Source organism: Diorhabda carinulata, chromosome 3 (assembly GCF_026250575.1).
Source record: "Diorhabda carinulata isolate Delta chromosome 3, icDioCari1.1, whole genome shotgun sequence".
Classification (NCBI taxonomy): Eukaryota; Metazoa; Arthropoda; class Insecta; order Coleoptera; family Chrysomelidae; genus Diorhabda; species Diorhabda carinulata.
The window spans coordinates 10,016,328-10,044,317 of NC_079462.1; the positions used below are offsets into that span (position 1 = coordinate 10,016,328).

At 31.5% G+C, this 27,990-nt stretch overlaps 1 protein-coding gene across 1 annotated transcript in view; it reads left to right on the forward strand.

Annotated features, from left to right (window-relative positions):
* The first annotated feature begins 651 nt into the window (after positions 1–651).
* LOC130891014 (neuropeptide F receptor) overlaps positions 652–27,990 on the forward strand; it is a 131,069-nt gene continuing 103,730 nt past the window's right edge. Inside the window, exon 1 of the mRNA XM_057795476.1 lies at positions 652–818. The gene's annotated coding sequence lies outside the window, so the exon portion shown is untranslated. The remainder of the gene's footprint in view (positions 819–27,990) is intronic.

Consider the following 27,990-nt stretch of genomic DNA (forward strand, 5'->3'; position numbering starts at 1 on the left):
ATATATTCCTAAAAATTAATTACGATTCGTGATTTATTTCAGTACAATGTTTCCCGTTAGGTTAACGAAAACCGTAGAGTCCGTAGAGAATATTGCCCAATGATGATTTGATACACGAATTTTCCAATTTTAATGATTGTATTGAAGTTTTGGTCTATTATTATGATTGAAGTGTTAGAGTTAGGTTAGGTACTACAATGAACCGCAAGTTATTCTACAAACATCATTGGCGATATTTCTCTCTGTTTACACTATCTTGGTTTAACATAAATGATTACATGGAAATCTAAAGGTATGATTCTTCGTCGATTCAACAAGGCGTGGAAATTAGCTATGGAAACCTTGAATCACAACCGTGACTTTGGCGAAACTTATTGTTTATATTCATAAAAGACATTTTCAATCTGCTACCGTTTATTTTCTACATCAATATAAGTTCAATTAAAAAAAAACAATACTCCATTAATTAAATTTGGAACTTTAACGTTGCCGTAAAAGTATTGAAAGTTAATTATTTCCGAGTATTTGCCAGAAAAGGTATACCATGAAAAATTCAATTAACAAATTTCCACCACAGCCGGGGGGTAGGAACGAGAATGCGCCCGACGTTATCTGGATGTTTATATAGAAAGAAACGACGCTCAGATATACAGTTGCGAATTCAGCCATCCGACAGAAACGTTTGATAATATTCCGCGTGTAAATGAAATTCTCCGAGAGTGTTTTCCGGTATTGAAAAGTTTTTCGAGTAGGTTTTTCTTAGTGATATTTATTGACATAGGTTAGTTTGTATTTGTTTTTCTACTGAAATCTTGTTGGTAAGTAATATTTTTTTTTGCTCATCTCAGGATAATAGAAAAGAGAATAAAAAATTAAAAAGCATAAGTAGATGTAACTTCGAAGAAAAATAATGACAAGATTTATTTTGAATAAAAACTGCAAAACATGATGTTTTTTGTGTGCGAGCCACAGGACTGCTAGAGGCGCTGGGGAAAGTTTCAGTAGTAAACTTTTCCTCGGGCCCAGAGTGGGACTATGGACCCCACACAGAAAACATCATTTTTGCATACTTTTGATTTCAAATAAATTTTCACTTCATTTTTCCTAGGAGAAAGTGTAGAAACACAAAAAAATTGAGTGCAGGGAAAATTTTGGTTGGGACTCAACGTGTTAAGACTTAAAACTTTTGACAATTACTGATGTGTTCTGCTCAAAAATAATATCTGAGCCATCTCTATCAATACAATGACTATTATCTATCATATTTTTACTAACTGTGAAACCATAGAATCCGAAATCACTTTCATTAAAGTTCAAGCAAAATAAGTCTAGTGCAATGATTTTTGGTCATAAAGCAAACAAATAACAGAGGTACTCAAACGAATACAATTGCGGTTTGAGAACAATGTGCTTCTAGGGAATACGGTGAATGTTTTTGTTTGATAGTTGACACTACATTACGTTTCAAAAAACATGTAACTTTAATACTATGTAGAGGTTATGCACTAAAATGAATCTATCAACAAAGAGCATTTTCTTCATGCCAATATTTAAATATAATTTTGGCATAAAGAAAATGCTGTGTAATTCTTTGGTGCTTTCACATTTTTATAACGGTGAAGTGATATATGAGCCATCCTTAGGCGAAACTGATGCTCATAGAATAAAAACTCAACTATTGTTTAAGACTAATTTACAGCAACAAAAAATATTGTAATTTGTGTTAAGTATTATACTGAACTGATTTTTCTTATGTAGAATTAGTATCAATATAGGTGTGAATGTGGATATCTGTCGAAGAGAATCTTATAGTTAAATTTTTGTTTGAGTTGGCACACATTCCAACACAATATATCTGAGCCTCCCGAATAAAAATTTTTGGTTCCAGTAGGATGGATAACACCCGATTATGCTCTTTTGGTTAACACTTAAATCGAGCCTTCGTATGAATAATTTTTCAATTTGATGATTCACAGTTACATAGGATGCGGTTCGTTGAATTTGATAACTTTTTCTATTCGCATACCGTCAAAGGACCGTACGCAGCTATGTGCTACCACATACGATTGATCGGTGAAAAAATCTACTGTTTTAACATACTATCCCGTCAGTGAATATTCGCTATCTGGAACTGGAATCAGACATCGGGTCCTGTGATGTATACGAAATTGTAAATTGATTTGAATGTTTCAAGTGTGAAAAAACACTTCAGTCCAGAGTTGGTTTTTTGTTAATCTATTTTCTTTGGTTCCTCTAGGAAAGTGTGTAGCTCTCAATAGATCTGACGCTTCAAATGTTAAGTTATATAGATACATCCATACCAAGCCATGGATTTCTTGAAGGAAATTATAAATATTTTCAGTTACAATCTGTATTATGTTCTAATCAATATCAAAAAGATTTCGAATATATGAAAATATATAAAGTGTTTGTTTTAAAAGTACTAACTAGACTCCAGTGTCATGAATTGGTGTTTGAATTTGATTTTATGAAATGTGGATTTACAAAATTTCATTATGGACAAGTTCATGTTAGCATAAGAAGCGTATTTAATAATATTTTTCAGCTATGAAATTATTTCAATAAATATGATATTAGTATAAGTCATAAAGGACATAATACAATATCTAAATATTTCGCCAAATTAAAATCCAAAACACCAAAAAACAGAAGAAGTAATATTATATATCAAGTACCCTGTAGTAATTGTGACGCTGTCTACATGGGGCAGACATCTCAGTATTTAGAAAATAGATTAAGAGGTCATAAATACGATAAAAAAAATTTAAAAATTCAGAAGATTCAAAAATTCTTGAAATGGAATCTAATACACGAAAAAGAGAATTCTTAGAAATGGTTCACATTCATAAGAAGGAAAAAGCTATAAATGATAAAAAATGACCTAAATAATTTAAGTGAAATTTATGGGTCTAGTTTGTAAATTCTAATAAAGCTATAAATAATTTAATATTTGAGATGAGAGGGCTACGGAAAAATTTTTCTTATTAGGAGAAAGTTCTAGTTTGATTTTATTCTTATTTTGGTATTTATGATGAAAATTATGTATTGATTAATATAAATACGCAAATTGTCAGTGTCAATATCATATTTTGGTCAAGATCAAGAAAAGTCGAAATGTCAAATTTTATCTATCTTTTAGAAATTATTAAAAAAACTAATTTTGAAACAGAAGCAATCTAAAATCAAGAACATTTAGAAACATAAACATATCAAAGGGTCTTAGAAATAAGAGATTGAAGAAGTAATATTTTATAAGTATTATGAAGAAGAAACGAAGGAAGTAGAATTTGTGCTTGAAGTGATCCTGTAATTTGATACTTTCGATAGTCATCGAAGATGAATTTGCTTGCTTGCCACTCTTTACAATGTAATCATAAACAAGACAGTATCTGTGAAGTCTCTCGTCTTCGTGTTTACTTGTTTGTTTAGATGTTTAATTTTCATTATGTAGCTTTTGTTACATAATCTTAGAGAAATTTTAAATTTTATACTGTAGATAGTGTACTTAATGGAATAAGTATCACATTGACTACTCGAATGAATTCCAACCTCATCTTTCTTCATTCATCGTTTTATGTGAACCGAATTGTACATAAATGCTTCGGAAATAGGTATTAATTTTTTTAAGATATAAAAAATAATATGATTTCCCAATTTTTATTTCCCCTTCAGGCTGTTGATTCAGTAAAGTGTAATTTAATAGGAAATATATAAATTAGGAAAGAAACCCTTAGTGCTGTTTTGGGGAACCAGTATCGAAGCCTATAGTGAACACAGAAGCTGAAGACTCTTAGCAGTTGATGCGAAATGCGGAAACGTTCCAAACTCTTTTTCTTCCCTTCTGTGGATATTCAATTTCTACTCTCATCTAATAATATTTCTCTCCTGTACTGTTTTTATACTTTATTTCTTACGAGATATAAATGGATTCTGATTAAGATAGGCACTCAGCAATTCAGCCATTGTGCGACGACATTATGAAGACCTACTTATAGATTGGAGTTTATATCATGGGGATCTACTCCGTGTATTAAGCGAAGAAGCCTACACATATCTATATTCTTGATGTGTTCTTCCGTACTCCTTTCCAGGATGTCTTCTCGAACACCGCGGAGGAAAGTGCATTAGAACGATATGTATAGTAGAGTTTCCTCCTCATGGACATTAAGCATTCTACAAATGCCGTGTAAAATTAATTATTCTTTTCAACTTATGTATGTTCTACATTGTGAGATATAATTATTCGTCATAATTTATTATTTTAAGAACAACTCCATATATATACAAATGTTTGAGAAAAATATAATTTTTCATTGAATTGACACCAACAAACCGATTTTATGATATCTCACATCACTTTCACAATAACAAGAAAACTTATATCGCGATGTTTACGAATTGAATGTATGTTTCATTGTGATTTCTCATTCCCTCAAGCTTCAGGGACCCTGTTGTTTTTGCAGTACCAGGCTTTTATTGTTTAGGTAATTTTGGTGTTTTCACAGTTTTTCGTTCAGTTCATTTCGTCTTTACTTTCATATAGCATTATTTGAGCATTTGACTACTTCCATTTGTACATCGGTTTATTCGAAGTGTCCATTTTTATAAATGTTGTAGATCAGATAAATGTTTCAAATTCACATAAAATTCTGAAATTTTAGAAGTTCCACACAATGGTATGAGAGTTTTACCAAACTACTTAACGTCTCACTTCTATTCCTCATGAACTATGAATTTATTCCTCACACCTTATCAATTTTGAAAATTTTTTGATCAGTTCATATTTGAAATGTTTTTGTTTTTGTTCTGGCGGTTTTGATAGTTTGAATATGTATTTCCGAATAAAAGTTCTGAGTTAGATTATATTTCTTCTTTATTGAATCGTACATAATCGTACAGTTTATTTTACACCATAGATATCTGAAACTTCTAACCATCTCCAATAGTCTTATGTCATTCAAATGTGGAAAGTCGCGTGTATCAATTTAGATACACAGTATTTCAGGATTTCAAGTATTTACGTGTGACAATCAGCGAGAGAAATAATAAAATCATATAAGTGGGAACAGAATCAGCTGAGCATATACACAACAGGAATTAGACTAGTCATTATTTATGTAGCCGAAGCCAAGCGACCGACAGAGGAGAGCGAAGAGGATACTTAATAAAGTTAATGAATCACGACATCGAGAATGAGGTGAAGAAGAGTGAAATGACAGTGATAAAAACCCAAAGACTCAAATTACTTGGACATATTCGAAGGTAATAGAGTGGAAGCCAGATATGGTACGACCAAGAGGTTAACCCAGAGCACCCTAGGAACAACAAGTTATGCAGGATGCTGGAGCGTTAGGTGTGAGAAGCAAGTAAGAGACTGTGTTATGCTGGAGAGTGAACAAAAAAAACTCAAAGCAGAGTGATTCATCGCAGAAAATGTGTCCACAGAGCTAGGAAGGGCAGCTATAAATGAGTAGTTCATTTAACATGCTAGGTAGTACTTTACCAACATTTGATGAGGAGATATAATATTAGTCAGAACCTATAATTCTGATAAAACTTCTAAATTTTTGTGACTATAAGAATTGAAACTATAATTAACTAATTCCCTGTGATTTTTCGCATTAGAGAAATTACGAATATTTTTGAGCAAACATGTGAATGATACTTGAATGATATTTCTCTATACAGTAGAAATATAATAAAATTATTTCCAAAAATGTTTTCCAATAAACAATCAATGGAAATGTATCACTTAAAACTATTCTACTACTCAATTGTCAGGAAACTCATCAGATATTGGACATAATGGAGTTTGAAAATTGTAGAACGTTAATGGATGTTGTCCGAACCAAACGGCATTTTAATAGGTTTAATGAAGTCACGTTTTATTTGAATGTAATTGTTGTGAAATATAATTGCAAAAGTGATAAATCAGGAGAAGACGGGAAATTTTTTTTTATATGAAATACAAACGTTATAGTATATGTCCTGTTGTTGCAATTCGAAATTATTTGTGCAAACCTTCGTGAAATTTACTATTACGCATGAAATTAGTACATTTGAAAACTACGGGATATAATCTTGAATGCCAGAACTCTAGCTTGTGTTAATGAGAATTTTTTAGCGATCGTGATTGATATTCATACATATAACGAAAGTTATCTATTTGAAAGTTCGTGCAAAGGGATATGCTGTATAAGAAGCTTGTATGTTTCGGATTACTTTGCGAAAAGTTTTAGTTGTGGAAGCTTTTCTATTTGTGACTTGTGAGTTTGCGACAAGAAAAAAATTTAATGGAAATATATTATATATTCTTGAGAATATTGATATCTATCTATATATTTCCAGTCCGATTTCAATGTTTTTTTAATTTTTTGAAGTTAACAAGTTTTTTTGAACAATGAAAAAGATGGTTCTTGATTAATCATTATGTTTCAGCTGAAGAAAGTAACAAGATAGATACTTGGATTAGATAGTAAAATATAACAGTGACTTTTTCTTAGGAAAATCATCTTTGATAGGTATTTTAAGTTTAAACGCATCCATACTACTTCTGGACGATTTGGAAGTCCGAAAGATATAGTTACACCAGACAATATCGGAAAGTTCTGAGAATTGAGATGGAATTGAAAGCGATAGTGAATATTATATGAAAGTGTTTTCACTATTTCATATGAGTTATCGAGCTCAAAAAAGCTTTACAAATGAAGATGATTCTTAGCAATATTATCAGACATAGTATGAAACGTGAATTTATCACAATACACCTCGATCAAAACGATAGTTAAATGAGTGGACAATGGAAGTGGAGCAAACAGAAATGCAGCAATCGGCAGGCAAGGTTATGGTGCCTGTATGTTGGGATATACATCTTCTTTTCCAACTGTTTGGGAAATGAAGAAACAATTAACAGTGAGTATCACTGTACATTACTGAACCGGCGAAAATTATTTTGATAAACGAAGAGAATTTTGATAAAAAAACTTGTTCGTTGGACAAAAACTTTCTGAATATCGTTGCGTAAGCCGATTTCTTCCAAACTTTCATGAACATTACCAAATGGATTTTTTTATGACGACGAACTCAAAATTGTAGGTTTTTGTCGTCAAATATAACAGTGTAGATTCATATATAACAAAACTCAACCGTCACGTCGGTTTTCTCTATATTGTTATCTCGACTTCTTTGAAAAAAATTCTCCATTTAATCTTGTTCTGTGCGTCTTCTTCTCATCTTTGTGTACAAAACTTCCTTATATCTGTCTTCAACTCATCTATCTACTTTTTCCTTTAAGGTTTTTTCTCTCTTTCCCACTTCTTCTGCTCTTGATATCTATTTCGATATTGCTTAATTATTCATTGGATAGAAGGGTCCTAGCTGTTTAACTGTGCTTTCAACAACTAGATAATTGATAATTGATCGCAAACAGCCATAATTTCTCTATTTTTTCCTTTCAGATTGAGTTTCTCCAGAAATTTTTGTCAAAATTTTTCATTCCCACACTTCCAGTTTACTTGTAGCCTTTCTCCATAATATTCATAGATTGGAGCATTAGAGCACTATTGTAAGAAAAGCTGCTTCATAAATTCTAGTTTTCGCTAATTTTGATAGATGTTGTTTTGTTTTCAATTCTTTTTCCACTTTTTGAATATCCAAATTTTTGATTGTAATTGTTATCCCCAGATATTCAAATTGGGTTACCTTCTCAAAACAGTGTTGTATGCCATCGCCAGCTTCTATTGACAAATTGTTGGCTTTTGTGAATTGCCTTTACCACTTGAACATGTCCGCTATTATTGATGCTCCCGCCAAGTGTGAATTACGAAGAGTGATTCGTTTTCTACAGATTGAAAGCAATAGTGCTGCACAAATCCATCAGAAAATGAGTCGTGTGTATGGGAAAAACTTGACGAGTGATGGTAGTGTGCGTGAATGGTGTGAAAAGTTCAAAGATGGCCGTAATGATGTGCATGATGAAGAGAGCTAAGGACGCAAATCTGTCGTTTTAGATGACCTGGTTCAATAAGTTGACAGAATGGTTGGAGGAGAAAATCGCAGCACCATCACTGCTTTGTCTACGGATTTTCCAGAAGTCTACATTAGCGGAAACTTTCTTTGAAGAGGGTATTGGAAACTTTGTCCACAGATATGACAAATGTCTACAAATGGCTCAATCTCTTCGTTGTTTAGTTGAAAAAGAACCGTTAGAACCAATCTCTTGGTAATAAAATTATTGTTTTAAATAAATTTGTCTTTTAATTATAGCCTATCGCAGGTCGGAGAAAAAACGGCCCCCGTATATCGTTCGCATAAGCAATACATTGATATTTCTGTTGATAAACAGTTCCTGTTGTATAGAAAATAGGTTTTTCCCAAGGAAATATTAATTCTCCATTCAATTACATCAATTTGAATTGATGAATTACCAAATTACGGATATCAAAATATACAATGGATGCACTTTACGATGATATGGCACGGAAAATGGAGACACTAAGCATATTAAAACAAAGTGAATGAACATTTGAAAAAACGGTCCCAAATCTTGAAATCTTCCAATCTTGAAAATTCATTCATTCTCACAAAATTTAAACAAAGTATAATGGCCTTAATGGATATGCTAGGCAAAACTGATAACTTTTCCAGAGCATAAATCATATATCAATATATATATTTTGTTGGCAAAAAATGTGTTTTTTCAATTAGTCACAGGACATATTGAGTGTGTGAGAACTTCTCACTCCTTTGGTGGGATGCAATACATTTGTTATTCATCAAAAATCAAACTCTCAATTTTCGCTAATCAATGTTCAAGGTTTTTGAATGAGTTTTTCTTTCCGCAGAATTTATTTTTGAATTTTTATTTATTATCAGAAATTGTAATTTTTTATTTGCATAAAATCAGTATAAGTGAATCAACCAATTTTACTTGTCAGTTGGTGCTACCATAAAAATATAGGAAAAGGTATGAAGTACCGTATCAACACTTCAAGAAATGGTGTAATACAAAAACTGCTACGGTAGTTTCAGAAACCGTGCTTTCGTCTTACTTTGATGGAAAATCTGCGGTATTGAAGTATTCATAAAACTTATAGTGTGGATATTCCATGCTGAAGTTGCTGGAGAGTTTGACTATAACAATTTTATAGATGAGCTCAAAATCCCCTTTCGAGATATATAACTTGTCGACATCTGCTTATGGTTGAAAGCATGATTTTTGTCTGAATCAATATGAAATGAAATAATAACTTTTATATTGTAACCTCATTATACCAGGCCATTTTGTATTGACTTTTTCAGTATGTGTCACTGAATTTTGTTGATACATCACGCCTGGTGCCTTTTTATTTTCGTTAGTTTTATATTTCTAAATTGCCATTTTAGCAACCTTGTGAATAGTTTTTATGTTATGTCCACCTTTCATCGAGATATACTATTTCTAATAATTAAGTAATGAGTGATTAAGTCAAAATGCATTGTTATAATATGAGAATGGGAAAAATATATTTTGAAAACAAGCAACTAACTCTATTTAGCTATTTATCGATTCCACTTCAGCACTATTCAGATATCAGGTAAACATCTTCAAATGATTAATTTCATCTTATGATCACGGTTGATAACGGTAACTCAGATACCAGGAAAGAGATTTTCTTTATAATCTTGAAATGAATATAAAATTTCTGGAGATTAAAACACATTCATGAGTAAGAAGATTTCAACTTTGATAGAGAAACTAAATTAATAGTTTTAATGAGTCTGCTATAATTCCTGATTGATAGTTTATACGCTAATAATACTATTTAAGCAACTTTATTCCAAACAGCGAGAGAATCAAATCACATCCCATGCTTAGAGTAGAAATATTCTGCAGAAAAAATTGCAAGAGCATTCATTCCCCATCTAAATATTTTCATACACAAAACCTTTAATTACCATAAAAACCCCAGCAAATTGAATCATCATTCAGCACAGCTCTCGAGATTTTTGGGTGGGTTTCCAATTTTGTTTGAAAGATGTAAGGACTGTAATCTAAATGGAAAATGAAAGATTCTTTAGAAGGAAATTTCAGGAGTATTGAGAAATTATATCTTAAGTAGCAAATTCTTTACACTAATAATAATTTTACGACCACCTTTTCTATTTGAATATAATTATACATTCGATTCGATTCGATTCGATTTTTCAGACAAAATGCATCAACAAGTCGAACATATTACTCTTTCTCTTACACGATGATGGGAACAGGAGCACTAAAACAACAGAATATGACCAAGATATATTATTTATATTTTTTTTATTATTATGTTATATGATTTTATCAAAATTTTTAAAGAAAAACGGAAAATCGTCGCACAAATTTAGTTTTTTCTCAAATATTTCAAAAGTAACAAAATATCTAGTGAATTTATTAATTATACCGGGTGAAGTTTGATCAAGAGAAGCTTGTGATTATCCAATTAACAACTTTTGAGCATCATTTCCATATGGCTATGATAAACTTTTTCTATCTGTTGGATTGAACAGTGATGCTAGAAGACGATTAAGTAATTGTTTGAGTCAAGCATTGCTATTGTTTAATTATGAATGATTGAGAGGTCAACTAAAGCATCTGGCTTTTTAACTTAAATATATGAATAAATATTTATTACGACAGATAAAATACATATTATTTCGTGTAACTTTTCACATAATACGATAATTCTATTGAAATTTAGGACCTGTAACAATCGACTTCACTTTTAAACACATGAATTTTTAATGAAACCTAAATTGATCATAATTATTTATTTGAAATTAGTATATAAACTCTAGTATATAAAAATAAATTCATCTCATCTAAAGACTAAATAAAAATTCACTCTATAACTGATAGGAATGTTTAATATTTAAAACTCTAAATTATTCAACAGTATAATTTCAAAATAAACTGTTTTTATTGAGTGTGGTCATATTAACTGTTGTATTTTATTACTTTAATTACTATATCATATATTTCAACAACTGGTGGGTATACGGGAGATTGAGAAGCATTTATAAACCATGAAATAAAAAAATGAAATTATAATAATACGAAATTTTAATTTTATTTTGTTCGGTGTATTATATCTAAATGATATTTTTTAAATGCTTGGACTAGGGTGCTTAAAGTTTGTACATAACACATTACTCATGAAGTCGAGTGACTAACGAAGAAAAACACATATTTTTTTGCCAAAAATTCATTTTATTCATCAATTTTATCTCCTTCAGAAGCGATACAAGCATTTCAACGCTTCTATAACTTCTCGATGTCGTAGTTGTAGAAGAATTTGGCTTTTGTCTCAGAATAGGCTTCAGTTTAAGCAATTGCTTCCTCATTTGAGCTGAATTTTTACCGGCGAGCATTTTTTTGGGACCAGCCAATAGCCAGTAGTACCACTGGGGGCCAGATATGGACAATACGGTAAATGAGGAGAAATTCGTCTAATTTTATTAGACAATTTGTGATTCGGCGCATTGTCTTGGTGGAAGAGACGGTTTTTTCCATGATTTTTGCAGTCGAACGATCAAATATCTTTATGTAGTATTCGCATTTAATTTGATTGTCCCTTCCTTTTGAATATATTCGATTAACAATATTTCATACGCATCCAAAAATACTGAAGCCCTCACCTTTTCAGCTTACTGTTGTGTCTTTGGTGGCTTCGGTCGTGGTTCCTTAAGCAGCAGTTCATCCTTATGTTTTTCGTTTTGATTCCAGAGTGAAGTGATAGATCCATGTTCCATCCATTGTCAGAAATCTGATCGATTACGAGTTAACATGGTCAATCACTGCTCTAAATCATCAACACGTTGTTGTTTTTGATCGACTGTGAGTAAATTTGAAGAAGCTTTCTCATGGTCAAATGTTCATGCATAATTGTAAACACACTGCCTTCTGATATCATTATGGCCTCAGACATGTCATGTAATTTCAATTTACGATAAGATTTACCAATTTGTAGACTTTTTTGATGTTTGAGGATCCACCTCAATTGGACGCCCAGAATGTTCATCATCATGTGTCTGTTTAAATTCAGCAAACCAATAACAAATGGTTCTTTTCCGAATAACACTTTTGAAGCTATTGTTGAGCTTGTACAGTATTTTTTTCATCAAGAAGTAATGATAAATCAATACAATCAATTGTATTGAAAATGACAAAAGTAGCTTCACTTAGATGGCTATCACTTTTTTCTGACTGATCGAAATATCATGAAATTTTACACATACTCTTTTGAAAGCTAGTACTTCATAAACGTAAAATGGATTTGATATTGGCATCTGTGTGTATGAATGGTGAACGAAAAAAAAATTGTTTCGTAGTTTTTTACAATTGAAAAAATGTTTAGTTTCTCAACCCGAATTTCATCCCATCCCAATGTCTCTACACGGTATCTAATTATGCCGACATTTTTGTTATAAATTTTTTCAATGTCAACAGCACCTGATTCCACATTCCAAAATAATTTTTGCAACGAAAATTTTGAAATGTTATGTTCATCTTTTTGGAAACGAATTTAGTAAACAGATAAAGAAAGGATCAGCGAATGACTGAAACATAGTGCAAGCGAAGAGAACATCAATTATACGAAAAACATATTTTTCAAAAACGAGGGAAAGATAACAGAAAAGACTATGAACATTACAGGAGACCACCAAATCCAAATAACTGAGAGTCATCCTGGACCAAGGACTAGCATTCGAGGACCTAATTGACTACCTAGTTATCAAGAGGAGGAAAAATAACCATCATGCTGGCGCTGAAGACCACGCTTAATCTGAGCAAAGTCATTCCTATACTCATTATACTGTTTGCATTTTCATCGTGGAAATACACTTCTATAAGACACCAAAAGAAGCAAATTATAAGAAGCAAGTAGTGGTCGCTCCTTGTCATTCATAGGGCACACTCTGAACTTAGACAAAAAGATAATAGGAGATAACATGCAGAAAACCGCTAGAGGAAGATTTTAAGAGCTGAGGATACCAAAGAAAATAGCTTGAATACTAACAGCAGTGGAAACAAATAGTGGAAAAAGGACAAATATAGAAAACCAATCACCTATTTCAGATCCAGTTACCCAAAGTATCGAAAGGATCAGCTTTAGCAGCTAGATTACTCTTGAGTTTATTTATAGTCGTAATAAAGCCCCTTTTATAGATTATGGAGGGGATACACCCATTGCGAACCACAGAATCGAAAAGAAGAGGAAAGCTGGTAACTTCCATTAAGCCCATGAAAGTAGGAAGAAAAGGTAGCACCAGAGAACATTTACGACCCCATCGGTAGATATGGAGGGTAGATGGAAGCTCTTTGCAGAATGCATTATTTGGATTGTGAAAATGCATTTTATTTGTTGAGCTGTGTAGTGTACAATATACAGATAAGTCATTTAGGTTTTGTCATAATTCATACTTCAAAATTATAATTCGTGAAACCAGAAGAGAAGTGATTCTAATTGGTAGGGTATGCAGGTTATTGGAGGGAGAGAATTATATTTGCTTCAGTTCAACTGAACAAAAATTTTGTTACTCTTGGAATTCTATTTCTCTTTCCCAAACTCTTTCCATTCTACTTCTTCGTAGCCTATCAAGCGAAAATGTTAAATGCAGATATTTTATCATAATTTTGCAACTAAAAAATTTTCATTGTGTAAATATATCATTCATAATTTTTGAATCGATTTGCTATAATTTTTTTCTTGATACTCTTGATTTTCATTTTTTAGATGAATAAATCGCGAAGAAAAGTATTAATACTTGAAAAACCCTAATAAAATAATAACTGATACAATTAACTTCAACTAAATGCAGAATTCAATTCACGAGAAGTATTAAATGATAACGGAAAACGATTTCAAACCGTTCAGTTTTTTGTATTATAAACCAATTGAGATTTATCATAATATTCACAAAAAGCATTTTTTGCATTTGTGTGATATTATTCCGCACATTAACAAACCAAATATTGACATTATTTTCCTCTATTCCAGACATTTCTGTAAATTCGAAAAAAGGTAAATCAATATTCAAATCAGTTTTCGAAGAAACATCGGAATCTTTGTACAGTCTGATATTAATATGACATTGAACTCTTACGAGGTGAGAATAGTATATTGTGAAACAAGTAAAAAAAGTAACATATTTCTCCCGAGCTCCGACGATCGTTGATACAATGGAGGGTGGAGATTGTGAAAATCATCTGAGAATATGAAAAAGTGTCCATCGACATGTGTGGGTGGGCTACGCATGTCCGTGTGTCCATGTATTTTAATAATGAACTGCTTGAGTCAAAAATTATTTATCTGCATCCATACCATACACTCTGTTCATACCAGCGCCTTATTGAAAGGTTTTTGAACTGTTATTCATAGTTTACAGAAACTTATTCAAATTCTCTCCCATATAAGATATTTCTTTCAACCTTTACCCTCCATAGCTGGTACAAACTAATGAGGAGTGCCTGAAATCAAGTGAGGAAGAAATATGTCATTTCCTCACCTGTCGTGACGTATCTACGGATGCGATATTTTGATGTGTTTTTAATTAAAATACATAATTCATTTTACATTAACTATTTTCATATTTTTCCTTCACTGTAGTAATAAACAATTCTATTCAAACAATTTTGAGTAGTAGCTCCTGGTAGCTCGTTTCGCATAAACACTTGTATTAAGGTTCTAGTGGCGGTGGAGATTGAATCAAAGCAACATTGCTGGATTTTCAATCCTCATCGCTTTTGATAGAATTGCTAGTGCATAAATTGACATAGTTGCAGATGAGCTTGGGAATCAATGCCTTGTATATAATCCCAGATTTCAAATTTATTTACTTCCACGAGCTGCTTTGGACAGTTCATATTTGTGTAAATTGGAACAAAGCGTTTCTAGTCCATACATGATCGAAACTTTATATATTTTTTGTAAGTTTGGAAGAATTCTCCAATGTGAAATTTCTAGGAAGTTTGATTTTAGTATCAGGTAATTTCATTGAAACCGTTGAATCTCCTTAATCTGAAGCAGACTGAGAATGAACTTAGAAATGTATAATGCTTTTTTAAACATATTCTTACCTCAGAAGCTGAGATATCTTACTTTTTGTGAGTGAATGTTTCTAAGTTTCAAAGATAGTAGATTCATATTTTTGTCTTGATGTGCTTGGTAGCAGCTTATTGCCAACATCGGATGTTTTTTTTTACTATATATACAAGGATATATCGAAAAATTCTTAGCCTACTATAGAACCAAACAAAATTTCAATGTCAAAATATTTTATTACTCAACATATTATCCTCTTGATTGGATACATTTATTACAGCGAAACCACAACGTCTCTAGACCTTTCAAAAAAATGTTTCGTTTTGCTCTGCAAACTAGTCCTCCACAGCTTTTATTACCTCCTCGTTTGAAGAAAATTTACGACCTTTTAAACTTTTTTTCAGTTTAGGAAAGGGATGATAGTTGGAGGGAGCCAAATCTGGTGAATAAGGTTGTTCTAGTAATTCAAACCCTAAATCACGAATGTTTTGCACGGCAACATGAGATTTATGTACAAGGGCGTTATCCTGCAGAAACAAAACACCTTTGAATAGCTTTCTGGATCTCTTCTTATAATTTTTGTCCCGTAGAGTGGTCAGTAATGTCGGATAGTAATCTTCAGTTATTGTTCTACCCTTATCCAAAAAATCAATCATGATTATTCTATGGCAATCCCAGAAAACTGAAGCAAGAACTTTTCAAGCAAATTTTTGGACACGAATCTGATTAGATCTTGGAGAACCAGAGTGTCGCCATTCCATCGATTGTTGCTTTGTTTCTGGATCGTATAAATGTACCCAAGTCTCATCCATAGTAACAATTTGGTTTAAGAAGTCTACTTCGTTTTCAAATTGAGCACAGATCGAACGCGATGCTTCTACCCTTGCACGCTTTTGGTCAACATTAAAACATTTGAAGATCCATTTTGCAGCAATTTTCCTTATGTCCAAATTGACGTGAACTATATGATGAACGCGTTCGTATGAAATATTCAGTACTTCAGATATTCGTTTTAGCCGAATCAGACAGTCTGATGAAATCATGTTATGAACTGCATCGATATTTTGGGGGACTGACACAGAAACTGGCCTTCCCGATCGGTCATCATCTTCAATGGAAAATTTACCTCTTTTGAAGCTTACAGCCCAATTTTTCACGGTCGCCTACGAAGGACATTGATCGCCAAGGGTATTATGCATATCTTCATAAATTTGCTTACCTTTTAACCCTTTGAAATATAGGTACTTGATGATTTTTCTTTTAATTTATTGCATAAATCTGGTTTACTTTTTTGACGTCAAACTTTACACTGACACTTCTAATAAGTTATTGTTCGTTGTTATGGTAACGCAATACTTTGTGTATGCATGGAACTGGTCTAGGCTATTTAGACATCAATACATCCTCCGTCAAGTGTTCAACGACCTTAGTAGATATTAAGATCTAATCGTCGGCGGTGCATCGTCAACATGCAAAATATGCCGTTTCAACTTCACATGTAACAATTCATGTTTGATTCAGATTATCATAACCATGAGAATTTATTTCTCATTATAGTGACGGATACTTTTTACTGCATGAGAAGTTTCCACTTTTAGGAACCCAAGCGAACGATGAGATAATTGTGTAACATTTTCTAATATCTGTACAAAAATAATTCGATCAACTGACATTTATTGTGATTATATGGTTATTGAGGATACATTTTGATTTGTTTTTTAATTCAAATAATTACAATGAGGATTGAATGATAAGATACAATATTTTCACAAGCCTTCATACTATTTTCAATAATAACTTATCAATATTCTTCAAACTATATAATTTTTCGGTCCACTGATTTATGTATCGTTTTTAAGTGATAACAATAATAATTTCTGGAGGAAAATCTGGGCATCTTCTCTTGTTACTTCTTTGATAGTTGGGTTAACTTGAAAAGTGCAATAATTTATACAGTCATTTCGTATAATTCTTCTGATATTCAGTGATTTTTCTCTTCATAAAGCTTCTTTTTGGTAGTATAAAATCAGAAATTCATGATAATCGTGATTAATCATGGAAAGAAATAAACTGAAGGTGTTAGAAGTTATTGACCTTGGTGAATGTATATCATCAATTGTTTATATATCCCAAGTATTCATCGATTTAATGGAATTAAGAATCTAAAAATACTGTTTATAACTCTAAACAGACAATCATTTTTGAAAAGATAACAAACTATGATGTGAATTATATGAGTAATGTATACAGACACCAACACTTTCGTTCCATATTTCATGTTATTTAAAAAATAATGTCTAACTGGAATTTTAGTATCTCAGCGTCTTCATTGCAATCGATGCAAAAGCAAACACAAGCACATCTTACAATATTTTGACTTTACACAAGACATGTTTGAAAAGCGATTACAATCGAAAATTTTAATTGAAAATTGAATGGATAACACACCCCGACGTTTGAAAATATTTGTCAATTATGTACCTCAAGCGATATATATTAAATGATCCTACCCCACTTGCTTAGGCAGATATATATATATATATACATATATATATATATATATATATATATATATATATATATATACATATATATATATATATATATATATATATACATATATATATATATATATATATATATATATATATATATATATTATTTTTTAGACGTTTTCATATATTAATGCATCTAAATGTTCTTGATTTTAGGTCTCTTCTGATTCAAAATTAGCTTTTTTTTGATAGTTTTTAAAAAAAGATAAATTTTGACGTTTCGACTAATATTTAAATGCATTATATTTTATATAGTATATATATACAGTGGGTATACTTAAGCTGGAACCATATGGAAAACTTTTTATTAGTGGTTTTATGGAAAAAAGTTAATGTTCATGAAAAATTCTGCATGGTTCAAAAGTTGAAATGCAACAATCAGATATCAATTTTTTAAAGCGGCATATGAGGTTTGGCAAATAATTTAAATATTGGGCAATAGTAAAATATCTTTATTTTTCACAATTCAGAAAAATTATGAAGTGAAATTGTTTTGAATAGGAAGTAATATTCAAATATCAATTACAACCATTTATTACGAAAATTCAGGTTTTGTGATTATTTACTAATCATTCCGTATTAATTATTCTTGCTGGATACAATTCATCTCTCTTACCTGTTAAAAATATGATAACCTTTTTATTTATTACTGTTTTTCAACAACCTTGCAATTTACATACATAATCAATGCATAATAATTATTCATTGTAGAAATTGAAAAATCCATACAAAGATTATTTATTAAACAGAAGCAGAAATAATTAAATTTTAATTCAATGTCCTACAGCTTCCCCATACCCACCTTCTCTTTGTAAACATTTAATTGTTCTTCTGTCAAACTCTTGTATTAGTTTCCGTATCATATTTGAAGTAATTTTTTGGCATTCTTTAGAAATAATCCTCCCCAAATGGTCTACATCATAAAATTTTCCTTGCTGATAATCCTGCTGTTTTAAGTAACCCCATAAAAAAAGTCAAAGGGAGTCAAATCAGCAGACCTAGAATGCCAAAAGATATCTGAATACCTCTGAATCACCTTCGCATTAAACATATTTTCAAGGAGTACTCTTAAGTTTATTGTACTATGGATGGAAGCACCATCTTGTTGAGACCAAATTGTCATACGTTCTTGTAACGGAAGGTCGTGCAAAAAATCACTTACTTGATTTTCTAATAATTGTTAATATTGTGTGGCATTCAAGGAATGTCTAAAAAACAAAAAGGTCAATCTAATTCATTTTTGTACACACCATACCATACCTTCGTTTTAAAAGAATATTGGTTTATTATAAAGTTTGGATTACTGCTAGACCAACAGCGACAATTTTGTGATGAGACAGTTCAGTTTATCATAGTTTTTGTACAAAACGGGTTTTTATCCAACTTTCCTTGGATCAGAGCGCAGAATTAAGAACGAATATCGTGATCCCTTGGTAGTAACGTGTGTACAAATTGCGGTTTATATGCATGATATTTATTACGTTTGAAAATATTTGCCACTTTATCTTCACTTACTGAAGTAGTTTGGATTGCAGATGCCATTTTTCTTAACGACATTTTTGGGTCTTCTACCACATAAGGTATCCCTTCAAATTCAGTGTCTTCATTTGCAACCCGTTTTCGACGTTTATTCTTAAATTTATTTTGAATACTTCCACTGGCCTCAAATTTATTTAAAACTGTTGAATGCCTAATGTTTCTAAGCGGATGTCCATTTTTAAAAATATTTGAGGCCTCTTTACGTGTTTTGTAATTGTCTCCAACAAATTAGCACAAGTTCTATTCTTCTCTATCCTAGATTGCGTTAAATTTTATCCCGCCAGAATAATTAATACGTAATGATTAGTAAATATTCACAAAAAACCTGTATTTTCATAATAAATGGCTGTAATTGCATACTTGAATATAACTTTTTGTGCAGGAGATTCCCGATTACGTTATTTTTTAGTTCATTTGTAATGGCAAATAAAACACTAAACTTTCTTCTTATTCACCTTTACTACATCATTAAACTATAAAAGTAGTGGACTGTATTAATTGTTTAACTAAATTGTACATTGAAACTAAAACATTTATCCACTCTTGCTAATTGACATCAACCAAAATACATAATATATAAATATATTATAAGATAGTAGCGCGCTAATAATCACACGCACGTTACCAAGGCCAAAAAGCAAGTGTTACATTTCTTTTTCTATTTATCTTTTGCCCAGCGTTAGCCGACGGGACAGCAAAAAAAGGTCTAAAAATAGAAACCACAATACAGCTTGTTGCCACGGTAACAAAATTCAGTATACGCGGCGAACAGATTAATAACAAGAAAGAAATATACATATATACGAGGTGCGTTCACAACACTTTTAATTCCAAACAACTTTACACTTAAAGATTTTTCTGAATTGTAAAAAATAAAGATACTTTACTCTTGCACAAAATTCAAATTTTTTGACAAATCTTAAGTAGACCTGTATATATGAATTTCTTTAATCTCTTATTTCTTAGATCTTTTGATATGTTTATGTATGCTTCTTAATATCTTCTTCTTGATTTCATGCTTCTTCTATTTTGAAATTATTTTTTTCTTGATAATTTTTGAAAGTGATAAAAAAATCAAAATATGGAGAAGAAAATTTCACAATTTTATGTACAATTCGAAACAATTAGATTAGATAATATGAAATAACGATTTGGAGTTTTAATATTTATAATACAATATTAATATATTACACCATACTAAATAAATATTGAATTATACCAGTCTATGGTAGATTGTAGAATTCTTCCACAGAATAATAAGGTTTTTCAAGCAGAGATGTCTTTGTCAATCTTTGGAACTTGTTAAATGTATTTGCTACTATTAATTCTGAAGGTAGATTGAATAAATTTTTGGCATTGAAGAAGATGGAATTATTTATCAGATCAGAGTTGGGTATTGTTAAGTAAATGTCCAATTTTTTCTTCCCGGAGGAAACTATGAATGGGTCTCTCATGGATTATTTGAGATTGATAATTGATTGAGAAACAGAGTGTTTCGGTATTTATGCTGGGGCGAGTGAAAATATATATTTTATTTTTTTTTTTCACTATTAGAAAAATGAGAAGATGTTAATGTGATGGAATACATTAAAAAACTAAAAAGTGGTAGAATGAAATTTTTCTTCTTCATATAGTTGTAACAGTAAAAGATAAAAGAAACATTGTCAAAATACTGACTTTTAACCTTTCGAGTGATTTAATTCCTTAAGTTTTTGACTGATAAAGAGTTTGAGGTTCTGGCGGCACGAGTGTTTGGGGTTGGAATTATTAATTGCGTTTTTGATTGTTTGACCGTTGAAATAAGCTGAGAATTAGTAGAATCTAATTTTGGAGAATAATGAAACTGCTGGATAAAAATAAATGCAACTTGGCAACTGCCTCATCAAAGAAAAATTGAAACGTGGAAAATTTTTTTTTATTTTATTTTTATTATATCTGGACATAAAAGTTTATGCTTTGAGAAATACGGGTAATTGCAAACTATTGATAAAATTTGTATGAATCTTAACAACGTAACATAATGATAATAAATTATTTCATAAGTTTGAAATTGGAACAATGAAACTTCTCGCCCAATTCTAAGTTGATTACTCAACATTTCTGAACAATAAGCTGGCATAAATATTGAATTATAAGGCTTGTTCAATATGATGTAAAATGTTAAAAATGTGATAGGTCACACTGAATGTAACCGTAAACAGATTTATAACTGACAGAGTTTTGTCTAAATTTGGGGAAAAAATCTGTCAAATAAGTTCCTATTTCCTAACGCATCTCAGTATATTTTCGCTTTTCGAATCCTTAAGAAATACTGACTTTTTAGATGGCTATGACTGCTAAGTACAATAACAAATTTGAAGTTTCAATGAATTATTATGGTTGAAGTTTATCTGAAAAAGAACCAATTGATATTTCAGTGAATAGTGAAGTCAACAAGAAACGTGTAATATCTTCAATAATTCATATCCTAACTAAAATCCCTTAACAAGAACTACTGTCATTAAATGAGTTAAAAAGTTTAACGAAACTGGTACAGTAGAAGATTTATCCTAATCAATGCGCAGAAAAACTGCATCAACTGAAAACAAATCAGTAGATGTTTGTGTCCTTTTGGAGAGGATCCACTCTTTAGTACTAGACAAAACAGGGAACTTGATGTTTCGCAATCAGAGTTGTCAGATGATGATTTTGATAGACGTGAATAGTTTGCAGACCTAATAAAGGAAAAAAGTTATAATCAAGACGATCCAAATTTCTTAAGTAATGTTATGTTTTACAATAGGGCAACTTTTTTTATTAATGGAAACGTAAATCGGCATAATAGTAGATACTAATCACGTAACAATCCTCGTTGATTGGGTGAATCCCACACCCAATGTCCAGAAAATCTGAGTGTATGAGCTGGAATAATAGGCGACAAAAGAATTGGTCCCGTTTTCATTGAGGGTAACTTAAATGGTCTGGCATATTTAGATTTATTGGAAAATAGTATTACATGTGAGTTGGCTCAAATATTTCCAAATTCAAGTAAATATTTTTCAATTAAATTTGGAAAAAAAATTAATTATTAGAAAGTTTCAGGCAATAAAAACATCCTAAACGACAATATTTGACTAAAAAAATATGGTTCCCTACCTCACTATGCGTTTGTGGTGAGTCAATACCTAAAAAATTTGTTTCCCAGAATATGGATTGGATCTGCTGTAATCGCTTCATAAATGCGTTTCTACTTTTAACATAAGACAAACATTTAAAGATTAGTCTTCAGTTTTTGTAGGTTTTCTGCGCCATGATTTGGATCAATATTTTACTGCACTAGTTTCTTTAAACTTTTACTAGATTACTGACACTAGACCTTGTTACGAGATTGTATTAGCACATAAATTATTGAAGAATATTCCAATTAAACGAGTTTATTCAATCGTATCCATGTAAATGTACAACTCCGAAATTATGGCATTAGGGTAAAGAGAATATCGCAAAAAAATAACGAGTATTTCTTAAGCGAAAAGCGAAAAATACACGCTGTATATCTTGTGGAACTCTGAAATTGGGCATGATGTTGTTTTCACAATTTGTTTTTTCTCCTTTCTTTTGGATTTGAGTTAGCAGATTCCCCTTCCATTCTCGAGATATTGTTTCTGACCTCTATACTTCTACCAATATTTAACAAATCCATGACTTGCATTCTTCTCTCATATATTTGAACATTTTATTGAATGTACAGGTATCTCATCTGTTCCACTCGCTTTGTTGATTTTGATTTTCCGTATTGCCTCTTCGACGTTTTCATAGCTGATATCTCAAATATTTGTATTTCTCCTTTCATTCCTCTTCTGTCAAGATATATGATTTTATGTTTCCTTGAATTTCTTTGAGTTCCATGTATTCAGTATTTCTTAAGGTCCTGTTTTCCCATATCTTCTATTTCTTATATATCTTCATTTTTCTTTCCTTCCAATTCTCGTATCGTCATATAAATTCATATCCCATAAACAAAATTATTACGAGTAGTTGGGATTTCAGTCAGTATATAGCCATGATCCTAAGACAAAAATCAGAGTTTACAAAACAAATTACAAGATTATAATCAAACTTCCTCTATTGCTTTGTTCAATCAACATTTTTTCTAAGGAATCAATAGTCCAATCACTAGCGGTGAAACGTTGTAATTTTGAGAGATAAAATTTTCATGAAAATTTAGATTGGAGCTCTATTTACACTCTTCTTCAAAATTCACTCTTTATTTATTTTTGGTGAAAACTGCCCCTTATAATAGGCAAATGCTAAGTTTCAGTGCCCCAATTCTCATAATACAAAAAATAATCCAACTGTTCAGTTAGAAAAACAAACAATGTTCAAATCGCTTTTTCATCCGATGAATCTTTTTTCAATCAGTTTAAGCAAATGCATTTTTCTCAAAACTACAGGAATAAAATTAATTTGAAAATTTTTTTCAAATAAGCAATCCAAATGGGTCGGATTATATGAAGCATGTGGATTGTGGATATCACTTGAATAAAATTTATTTCTCATAGGTTACGATTGATAACAATCAAGGCGTTAATGACGACGATGTATTGCTATATTTTCTCAAAAAATATATCATTTTGAAGGGTTTTTTATATTCTTTAGAGAAAGCTTTTCCAGGTTTTTTCCAAAAATTTCATACTTTTTAAGTAAGTCTTTCAATGGGCAAAAACTCACTACTTAGAGGGTCATAAAAAATATTATTTATGATTTTTATTAGGTAATAATGCAATTTCTACCCTCAATGGTTTGGAAAGTATGAATCTAAAAAACGTTCTTTAGATTATGAATTTTCAAAAACATCGGTGTTTTATCTCAAAATTCCACGGGATAACGGAATAATATTTGGTGACTGGACTACAACTGATAAATCCAAGTTTGCGAGGGGGATTCTAGATAATGGCTCCTTAACCACCATGTACTTCTGGTATGAAAATAAGGAAATAGCGACAAGGAAAATAGTCTCACACTTTTTCACATCAAGAAGGCCAGTACTATATAAGAAAGAAGCCCTTTTGAACGAAGCCTCCCAGAACATTTCAGTCAACCATTTGAAATTAAGATAAGCTCACTGCTAGCCACTGACAATACTTTGAAAAAGATTATTTCATATGTTACCATATTGATTTGATTTTAATGGAATAATTCACTCAATTTCAATGGTTTTAAACAATTCCATTAGTGTTATGCTTCTCATCATAATTATTCATCAAAAGATTACTTCTTATTATACTTTAAGATTTTCAAATTCAGAAGTTTCAACTTTCTTATGATTTTGTAGGAAAAAAACATTCTATAGCAAACTTCTCTTGAATGAATTCTATTAAAGTCTCTAACTTTCATACTTTGATCTTTATTGAATGTATACATGTTAGATAAAAAGTTTCGCGAGTATATTGCGACAATTTTTCCAATCTTGTTGCTTTTATACGTCTCAGTTTTATTAGTGATATATGCGAATGGAAAGATATTTCATGTAGTCATAAGAAAGTTTGAAATCATGGGTTATATATTGTGTTTTGTTCTGACAACAAATATTTAGACTAGAAATTTATAATGAGAAACTTCTATGAATGAGAAAGTAGTATTTCGCTTAAGATATCCTATATTCCATAGGAATATAGATGTACGATTCACATTCATTTATAGCTTCACAGCAGCGTGCTCGTGATCGAAAAAAATCGACAAATATCTCTCGGGTAGTTTAGTACTTCTCAAAATTTACGAGTCTAGAATCTCTGATTCCTTGAAATATTCGGAGCTCTCCTATTAAAGGGATTAGATTTGAAAGAAAATATATGAGGCGAAGAATGATAAATCTTCTCTTGATGGTTTTGATGGACTGGAAATTTTAATTTCAACAACTTTTACCACGTTCCAATGATTTAATTACAATACTTAACATTAATTTATGATGTAAATAATCTATTCTTTGAAATTACTTGCCTGGTATGGCTTTCTCATAATTCCTATGGTAACATTAAGTGGCGTTAATATTTACGGGATATCAATAACGCATACACAAGCGCTCGTGAGTCCTAGGATCATTTTTTTTTTGATGGGAGGTATTTTGTTGTTTTGTGTTTTTTTAGAGTGTAAATTGCTCTATATTTTGAAAATTTCTTTCAATAGCCTTACTCAAACTATCGACCCAATTGTCTCCACGGTCTACCGTGTTCCAAGTAGTTTCTCTGGAGAGTTATATATCCCAAGAGCCGACGATAATCGTAAATCTCTATTGGGTGGAATACGTAAAGAAATGCATGCGTACCATTTTTCATAATGAGTCGATGTAAACGTATATAAACGTATATAAGGAAAAAGGAGCTGGAAGAGATTGCTTACAATTTTAGTGATTTAGCATGAATCCATTCCATTGTTCTGATGAAGAAAAAAGTAATTATTGTTTTCCAGGGCATGAGAAGAATGCAGAAGATGATGTAGTAGCAAATAGAAGTGAATCGTTATCCGAAAAGGTCGTAGAAAAAGAAGGAAAAGGAGAACTCCCTCTTTTGCCAGCCCAAACATGTGGTGCGAGAAGTTCCCCTACTTTCAGACCTACAAAACAAATTCCTATTGAGAGTGAGGGTCCACTCCTTCTGGATTGTAATTGAATTAGAAGTATTTTTGACGATATTTCCTGAAAGCTTGCTTATTCACATTACTGATTCTAAATCTAAATGTAACTAAGTACCAGAATTTTATAATTACTATCTTTAGACAACAAAGTAATGAAAAAGGCCATTAGAAGAGACCGATTTACTTCGATTTTATCAAAAATGTATTACACAGATCCTGAAAAGCCCCATAGCTGTTGGGAAACATTTGTATTTTGTTGTTGTTTTTGAATCAAAGCGTGAAAACTTTGGCAGAGTCGCTTTGCAAAAATTAAATACGTATATGATTTGAATATATATTTAGGCAAAATACTTGGGAAGGTAGATGATACAACTTGAGAAAAAGTAGTGCCAAAGTTGGTATCTACAATTCGTTCTTAGGATGTTTGTATTTGCTTGTATTTGCTTGCAAGTGGCGAGGTACTTCGACAGAATTGTCATGTCCTAGTCTTATCACATTCTACAATATATAAGGTTGGCGTTGATTTGGCACGTCAAAAAGTTTCTACATATGATCTCGACGGTAGTGAATTCGTAGATTATTTTTCAAGAAATTCGCCATAAGAAAATATAGCTCACATAATTCCTTGTGCCATTAACTGACATAAGATAGAAAAGGTTAGAGTATATGTTTTTCTTCACGTAGTAAGGGTATGTCTATCTATATGATAAGACGGAATACGTTTACCAAAGTTATAAACAATATGAATGTAAAAATTGGATCTTCGTATCATTCATTTTAATTACAAGAACTATTTCAATAAATTCATTTCGAAAATAAATTTCAAAGTGAGTTCGTATAAAATGAAGGAAATGTAATCATATTCAAAATTAATTTTTCAGTGTAACTCCTCTGTACCTTATCTGCTTCTATATTAATGAATTTATGAAAAACTTTTAAGTCTTAGATGAGTCCTTGAAATATGCTCGGGAGAAATGTTTTCAAGAAAGAGTCATGAACTCATTTTACTTTTTATTATCACAATATAACTCCTAATAAACTATGTTCATTGAAGCATAAAACAGAATAACTTCATCAGATTCTTGTAACATAATAACTGTTATTAATTATATATGTGAGTACGTGATAGATGTTAAATAGATTGGTCAATTGTCTAGGCTTAGAAATTCTTACAATGAATGATACAATTGAGGGGGATCGAATAATATCTATAATCTTTCGGTATAAGTATTTCAAGTATTGGAAACTTGAGATACAAGAAAGCTACGAGTGTTTTGAAGACCGACGTTGCGCAACGTATTGCCATCCGAAATGAATTCAGAATTGAATGCCCGAGCTGGTCTGCTGTATTTAAATGGACAAAAGCGTTGAAATATAGTCGAGTATCGTCAGGTGCGAACCAGCGTCAGACCACACCATTTGCTGCGTAGAACAACTTGTTTTGAAATACTATAAGATGAATGTTTAAAAAATTCGGCTGAGCTCGGCATAAATATTGGTGGTGTAGTGTCAATCATCCACGAACACTTTTAAAATCACAAAATAATGGCTTCAATCGAAATGTTTTCACGCGAATCTTCCCTACCGTTTTCGCTCGAATCGGAGGAGCATTTCAGCCCGGAGTGCGATTTTTCTCCGGTATAACGCGCGCCTTCATACCGATAAAATGTAAGAACTGAGAACTGATGTGGGATATACTAGAAAATCCCCCTATAGACCAAACTTGTCATCATGTGCCTACCTCTGAAATAAGCCCACGGAACTGAATGAAATAGAAAAGTAAAAGAAGAATTCAAATTAATTATATTAGTTAGATAAGTGTTAGTGATTGTTGATTAATATAAGTTAGTTAAGTGTAGTATAAACTGTTTGATTAAATTGAATGAGTTAGAGACAGTGTTTATAAATTCGCCCAGTGAATAGTGGGGTCAGAAGAGACTTAGTGACTTGAAAATGATGAAACTTGAAGCCGAACTGGAAAATCACGACCTGGAAACGTTTGGTAAACTAAGACTCAAGGCAAGACTAAATTAGTAGAAAAACTCAAAGTGGCGCTGGTAATTGACGGCTCAGATCCAGAAACTGATTTATTCAAAGACGAGGTCGAAGACCAGGGCGTGATGGAACTCTGCAAGAGTACGAAGTAGACATTGTCCGACTTACCCAATTTGCTTATCCATCACAACCAGAGATCATGATGGAAT